Here is an 8,807-nt window from a genome sequence, read left to right on the forward strand (position 1 = left end):
ATTTTTGCACTTGAAGGCCAAAATGTGATTAGAGTGTATGGCTGCGGGCACACAAACACTTCCTTGAAATAATTGTGTCCATCGGAGACAAAGAAGTGGAACAAGATGCGAAAATAGATTAGAAAAGTAAGAGGGAAGACACGAAACACACACACACACATACATGTGAGGTGTTGTGCATGGCAATTTAAAGAAACATTTGTAGAAAGTGAAAGGGAGAAAGAGGTAACAAGCTGAGAAAGAAAGATATAAGAAGGCATTAGGGAGTAAAATAGAAAAGATGAAAAGGAAAGGGAAAACAGAAGGGAACTCAGGAGTGTAAGAGAGAAGGGGATACATATGCATGCATGTCGTACATATATGTGTCTTACATGCGTATATATGGCCTTACATTTATACCTTACATCTATATATATATATATACATATATATATATATATATATATATATATATATATATATATATATATATATATATATATATATATATATACGTATATATGGCCTTACATTTATACCTGCCCACCCTAATCTTTCAATATACATCTTCTGCCCACCCGGTCGAAAATTTCTGGCGCCGCCCCTGATCTTACGCCTCCATTACCTCCAACTAGAGGAGAGGACCTGGAACAGCCAGCCCCCCCCCCCCCACCATAGGTTGTACCTTCTCGATTTCAAAATAAACCACTACTACTGTAGGTAATATCTTTATTTTCTCGCAAATCCCAACAGCCATGATACTACACCCATTTTCACTTACCTTAGGGTACTTCACCTTCGATACCTGCTCGGATTTCAGACAGATAGCAACGACTCTGACGATCTTTCGACGGTGATCCAATATCTGCTGCTCCAGGTGAAAGGCGACTGCTGATTCTACAATGGAGATGGTGATTCTGGTGACATCACAATCCAGTAGACCCTTATATACCTTCCTTCTGATCTACGTTATCAATACATTCTGTGCACATTCGTTCACGCAGAGCATCCAACGTCCACGTGCCTCTCCTATCTTCTTTCTGTCCTGGTACACTGTACACACTCAACTCTTCCGAGATTCGTACTTTTTCTACTCTGTATAATTTATCTACATCCGTCTTCTCTGACACTTTTTTCTCCTTATGCTCTTTCTCCATCACGTGCTATCCCACATGCTTTGCAGAGAACCCTCCTTCCAGCACCGCATTCAACAGACTTCTAAGAATACAACACACCATTCTTCTGTCACACTCATTCTGGAAACCCATATCTCGACATTTCCAGACTACCGCTTTCATCCTGCTCATTTCATCCATTCCGCACATCATTCATCCGGTCCATGCATATCACTCTCAACCGTCCACACACACACACATATCATTCACCAATTCCTGGAACCACTTAACAATAATCTTTCTCGCAACGCCAAACCGATTAACACCGGACATCAAACATTACTCATTCCCCGAGGCCCTACTCTCATCCCACACAATTTCTAGAACTCAAACACTCAACACTTCAATGTCATCTGCTCGAACATTCACCAGACCCTGAAACAATCTCCCGACAAAATTCCTTGAAAAGCAGCCCTTAAAACACTGGACTCAAAACTGCAAAAGCAATTACCATTCCAAACTCATTACCCAAACCACATCCATTAATTCTCACAACATTTCCTCGAAACAACACTCAACAAACCCCTTTCTCCAAGAAAAGGCACTTAACATTCACCGCACCCCATAAAAGTCTCATCAACGCCATCTGTTTTCAGACACCGGAAATTCCGAGTAAACAAACCGTCAAACACTCGCATACTTTTCCTCCAACAGCCAATCAAAATGCTACACACAAAATTAAACCCCGCCCATTTTATGACATCACACCAATCAAATTCAGCCTCACAAAATAAAGCCCAACCTATTTTAAGACGTCATCACTCAAAACAATACCCTCGCTTACTCCCACACCTACTTCATCAATTGATCTTCGATCAATCTTTTCCAATCAATTGATTTATCGGACTCAACGCGGTACCATAACTACTGGGCTCTTACATCTTATCTTGTTCTTTATTACAGATGTCCATGTATAGCTTACATTAAAATTTGGCATACCCGCTAGAGTTGGCCAGTCTTTACTAGAACTATACCTGTTCTAGTATAGGTCCTTGGATTCTATGCCTTTGCCGTCTAATTGTTTTTGGAGGATTTGATTTATTGTTCGTAAAGACTCTAATTCCTCCATAAGATTTCTATTTATACTTTCATAGTCTTCTTTCTGAATATTATAATCATCGCGTTGTGCATTATCTTTAGTCGCAGTTTTCTGATGTTCACGCAAGTCACACACCACCACACATTTTCTGGTATATTGTCCTCGTTAACACTAGAACACTTATGCACAAAGCTTATGAATACATGAAAATACTATTCTTTTTCTATTGCATAATATATATTATTTCTTTTACAATAACATAATGGGACAGTTTTCAACATAGTAGGGCTAAATTTTAGAATTTTTCTATTTTCTTCGGGGTTACCTTGAAAATGAACTTCTTGAACAAATTACCTTTTTTCTTCTTCTACTTCTAATTGCATTTGTATTGAAATGGAATGTTAACATTGTATCTCTTGTGAAAGTTCTAGCTATTAAAACCAAAATAAAACAAACTTCAGCTCTCTATGGTGAACAGTTCTCAATCTGTTAATGTGAAGAAAAAAAAACATTTGCATGCATTTGAAAAGCCTGCCTGCACTTTAAAATTCTTTACCAATATAAATAGATCAATGAAACATGCTTTTGCCAAACTTTGAATACTCTTAAATTGGCATTTAAGTGTGTCATACCTTAATATATGCACAAATGTACAAAAAAAGAGAAAACAGAACTTAAACATATCTCTGGTTTTCAAGAATTAATGTGTTAAATGTCACCACATGCTGCTTGGACAGAAGTGATCCCAGCCATCCTCAAGACGACACTTTCTTTTGGGATACCTGTGGTCAGAACCATCCTTGCAGGGTTAAAGCAAGTAACTGAAAATGTATATGGCATGGGTCCAGCATGATACCTTTTGAAACATTTTAGTTACTACAACATTCAAGTTTGGTATCAGCAGGAATTGATAAAAGTATCAACATTGTTGTCAGTGTAAAATGATTATCAATAATATTTCACTACGATTCATTATTAAAAAGAATTAACTTGTAAATGACTGCACATGGGTAGAAAATGCTAACTATTCTATAAATTGCATTACATAAATTATATCCAGTGTGATGTCATATTTAAAAATACTTATATATAGAAAGCATAATTGGTGTTCAATAGACTGCATGTGATTGTTACATTGTAAGATACACACAAAGAAGAAACAAAAGTATAGAGAAAATTTGCCCTTCCCCCTCTTTTTTTTTCTTCATATATTCCCATTAACACTTTTTCTGCAGTCTTTCTCCAGTCTAAGTTCCATCTCTCCTAACTGGGCCAGTCATCATGATTTCACAAACCTTACCATAACATCTCAGTTTGGTATTTTTTATAATTCTTATATATTTATTACTCTCAGTGGATCTTCTTTCACTGGTTGATAAATCCTTCAAAGCTCATTTCTATAACAGACTCAGAAAGCACACCCCTCTGTTGTCATTTTCCATGACTGTGATCTAATAGGTCTACTGGAGTTTTAGTAATTTTATTTTTTACTTCCATAGAAAAAATGCTAGATTCAAGATACTGATTTTGCTAAGTATGCTCTGTTGCCTACAATTATCTATGTAGTGAATTTATTATTTTTTCTCTTTGTCATAGAGATTGGACAGATTAATTGGAACTCTATCAATAATGGTCAATTTAGGCACATCAGTTTATCGGAAAAATTACCGATAATTTTACCAATCCGATATATCTATGAGTATCTTATAATTTAATGCAATATTGTGTCATTTTGTTGTAATTTTTGTGGAAGCAAACACATAATTTCTATTCCTTACTTTTTTTATGTTCATGTGACAACATGCAGCTTCTTTTGCGTTCCAAAAGCTTGGTTCATCTGGTAATATAGATTTATTAAGGGATCAATGAACCATTTGAAATTTTATATCACATTGGTAGAATATTGGTTATCAGTAAAATTTTTATGAGTACTTTATCAGTATCAGCCAAAATTCCATATCGGTCCATCCCTACTTAACTATAATTCTATAGGGTGATTCCACATTGGTTTTGAATTACTTTTTTTGAACCAGGGCGGATCCTATATTTATGATTTTTTATGTGTTTAAGAGAGTAAAAAGGTATATTTTGAGCACTACCTGTTACCAAAATTTGACAAAAAATTTCCCTTTACCCTATGCACCAGAGATCAAACCCAGCACCTCTTGATTGAAAGTTTGTTTTTCTTTATGCCCAATTTATGCTCAGATATTATCATTTTCATATTATCACAACTCGTTGTAACAGTAAATTTGTGAACTTTAATATTGTTTATGCATAAATTTATTTTGCCTCTATTTCAGGAATCTCTCTGGCCATATGAAGTCACAAGTTACCCTGTTCCATAACTTAAATTCTTTAGATGTTGCAAGGAGCAATTTTTAAAAATATTTTTCTGTACTGAACTAAATACTCTTTATTGTAAGTGTATATATTGAAGTGTTAATTCTTTACTTTAAACTAAATTTTATTTAACATTATTTGATATATTTACTGCTTTACTTCTCCTCACTTTGTTCTCCTTGTGTGTTCCTCTTAATGCCCATGTAGTGGCAGTTGTAGTGAAGGAGATTAAATTTACTATTAGATGATATATGATCTAGAAACATCAGTTTTAGTAGTTACAAAGTGGCACACTAATACATATCCCAATGTGGGAGGGGACAAAAAGGGGCTTTGGAGCACCAGTGCAAATGTATGTGGATATCTATATGTCTAGGAATTATTCTAGGGTAGTGTGCATTCTGTTAATCAAAATGGAACTGAGGAAGGAGAAATTCTTCAATAATCCAACTTTTGCAGCTGCTGTTTACATGGATGCATATTTCTTCAGCCTTCGACCTGAAACACGTCTCTGACAAACAGAGATTCATCTCCTTAAAATTTGCATTTGGCTTGAATAGGTGGATGCACAAGAAGTAGATATTAACCCTGGAGAAGTTGAAACTGAAGGCCAGTTGATGAACACTCACTCAAGCTGTGGTCAAGAAGCTGTTGATGAATTGGACCTGTTGCTCACAGAGTTTGATATTCATCTGGTTGCTGCAGCTGGAGGAATTGCTAAAATAAATGTCCTGCCCCTCTTCAAAGTGTGTATTGCTTCTCCTCGACTTCATGCCAACAAAAATATTTTCTCATACTGGGAAGCAAGGAACTCTGCAATGCCCGAATTACTCTCTCTTGCCATGGTGGTACTGGCTGTGCCTGCAACCCATGTTAGTGTTGAGAGACTACTCCAGAGTAAAAAATTTTTTTATCCAATCTTTGAGTCAGGTTATCTACCAGCAGTGTGGACAACATAATTATCATAAGAAGTAATTCCAAATTTAAGTGGAGAACATCATTCCCCTAAATAGACAATACTTTATGATCTGCTGCAAGTGATAAAATTTCTGAATGTCAAGGCAGCAGCTGTTTCACTAATGATGAAACTGACATTCAGGTGTAAGAAATGAAGAACATATATCTGTAAAATATCAAGAATTTACAGGTATCATTTATTGTTTTTATTTTCATTCTTGTTATTTTATTATAGGTTTATTTTGACAAATTATTGTTTTATATTGATATAATAATTTCTACTCTCTGTCATGGCAGTTTAGTTTGCGTACTTTATTATGTTTTGATAAAATCACCCTGGCAACCACGAACTGGGTTTTTAATAAGCCAATTTCTGTTATTTTTCATCTTTCGAAGTAGATGCTTCACTCTGTATGAACTTATTTAAAAAAAATGTTTGTGTAGAATTAAAATTTTTCTTTAACACAAGTTTGTTAAATATATCAGTTTGTTTAAGTTGAAATTATTTTGTTTTCTAATCTGAATGTTTTCTTTGTTTCCTCTGTTATATGTTCGAGATGTTATTAAATACTTCAGTAGAATCTTGAGCTATTATTTATTTATGTACTTTTCATCCAGCTCATCTGTTAACTACATGTATTCATGTTGCTTTAATTTGGAGAAAATATACATCATTGAGGCCTCGTTTATATATTTTGCAATTAGTATTTATCATTATAAAATGGTAATTGTAGGCTGTGGATAGTGGAATATGTGTGAAGCCAGCTTTCATAATGGACTAGTTAGTGTATAACCATTTATGTCATAGCTTGAGTTATGTTTGTCCAACATCTCTCATAAGTTCATCATTTATTACCATGCACAGTGGTCCAGATGCATGGAAAACCTGGGCAAAATTCACATTTTTGGTCTGTGATCCCTGAATGCAGATTTGTTTGCATATTCTATCAATTTATTGAGAGAAAACAATATTGGATAATATTATGATATTTTAATGCCAATTGTACTCACAATGCAGTAAACCATGTCTTGTGCGTTTTTCAACATATTTGCAATTTCAGTCTGAATCGGTTTCACCATCAGCCAGCAACTGAAAGGGAGTTTTCTTTTGAAGCGTCTTTCTCTGGATGATCTGTGCCATTGGTTGCTGGGGTGTGGAGATGACTTTCTCTTGATATTTCTGAGACGTTCCATTTTCCCCTTGCCTCTGTCTTCAATGATGTCTAATTCCTTCTTCAGATCAGATTGTATGCTTCTCCTTTCTTTTTTTGTCATCAGATGTTTGTATGCCTTTCAAACACACTTACCATGCTTTGATTTCCATGCAGTTTCATGAATTATATATCCACACATGTAACATGGAGAGGTCAAACCAGAATGTGTCCAGACCTTCGTTTCTGATAAAGTCAATTACCTCAGCGGTTCTTGAACTTCCCTAGACCGTGGACCCCCTTCAGAGATCACTCAGTAAATAGGCACCGTAAATTTGTATACTTTTTGTTCTGTCATAATTCATTCTTGGCATTAAAGAGTAAATGCTCTTGTCTTAGTATTTTTCCGAATATTTGTGGAACGCTGGGAGGGTTTCACGAACCCCCTGAGAGGGTTCTGCGAACCAGAGTTGAAGAACTGCTGAATTGCCTTCATAATTTTTGTCCCTTGCTCTGCCGTGTTGGACATCTACAGTAAGACCCACTTCAACTCTTAATTTGTGTGTAGGTCAACTAGTAGTCCCATACTGTAGAGATAGGGAAAAAAACTCAGGTTAGAAAGAAATGAATATTTAGTTTGTGGTATGGAGCATTAACATAAGTTATTAACCAAAAAGTACTGCATGCTAGGCAACTTAAAAACTTTTTGTGCCACTTTTGTCTAATTTTTGAAGATGGAGTTGAGTGATGATATGATAAAATTGATGAATGGACATTCATAAACATCCATGCCCAGGCCAGGATTCGAACCCGGTAACCCTGACATGATATTGTTTCACTTACTGAAATTTGAGTAATTGCAGGGCATAGCAAGGGCCCTCTAAAGGCTTACTCTTTCCCCACTGCAGGATTTTGTGGTTTATAGATCTGGCACTGATCGTCAATTTCCTCCCTATATTTTACAGGTTTTCCTTGTTCTGTAACATTTTTCCTTTGACATAATTTTGTAAGGTCATGTGTAGAAATTGTAGTCTTACCCAGTATTATCATCTTCACTGTAATTTGTCTGCTCTCTAAAATATGTTATTACTAGCACAGCCATTTACTTGAGACACTCAACATTTAACACTTTGTATTTTGATTAATTTCTTTGCATACTGAAGTATTTTTACATTGATAGTATCACTGTGTAATTTACAATACAATGCAATTTTGATGCACCCATTTTATCATTTTGTAAAATTAATTAGAAAAGTTTTCATTTCCACTGTAGCTCTTTTCCAGTCTTACGGCAGGCACTCTATATGCTGGCAAAGGAAGTGGGGAGCGGGGATGTGACCAATCCAGCACGATAAACACAGCAGCATGTAGAACCAGGTGCACATAGTAGTTCCTCCCTTCGACGTCGTAACTCTTTGTCACCACCACTGCTGTCTGATTGGTCTGCTGGATATTCCTCGCTCCCCACTTCCCTTGCCAGCATATAGAGTGCCTGCCGTAAGAGTAGAAAAGACCTATAACAGAAATGAAAGACTAATTCCACAACGTGTATACAAATACAATGAAATAATATCATTCAAAATGCTCCTTAAACAAAAATGCACTACTAGCCTAGGTGAGTTTACTATGGACAACATTTTAAACAGTGGCGTCTCCTGACCCTGAACTTAAGGTGTTGTCAAAGAAGAAATGTTAACCCCCCTCTCATTTCTGTGAACAAATATTACAAATTTTCTCGGAACATTTTTCGGGTAAATTTAGAAATATTTAGAAAAACATTAAATTACATAAATCATAAACATAAGCAGTGCCTCTCTGTTGTCATTGACTGTCCACACTAGCCTAGAGGTAAAATTCCATCTGGTATGAGCTAATGACGGGAGCTTTCTGGACATGAAAGCAGAAAGTTCATGAAATCTCTTTGGAGAATGAGAGAAAAATGTAGGCAGTGATTTAAGACCACAAAAGAACACCTTAAGCTCTTTGTTACATTCTAACGATTGTTGCAGCACCAAGTTCATGACATGAGCATAACATTGCGTAAAAAAAGCTTTTGGATACTTTTCCAAAACTTTGCTTTGAAGGCCATTCAAATGGCCACTCATTACCGAAGATCCATTGTATGTCGGGGCAATTAATTTATCCCCACACTTATATTTATCC

Source organism: Lepisma saccharinum, chromosome 2, assembly GCF_977018435.1.
Source record: "Lepisma saccharinum chromosome 2, izLepSacc3.1, whole genome shotgun sequence".
NCBI classification, from domain to species: Eukaryota; Metazoa; Arthropoda; class Insecta; order Zygentoma; family Lepismatidae; genus Lepisma; species Lepisma saccharinum.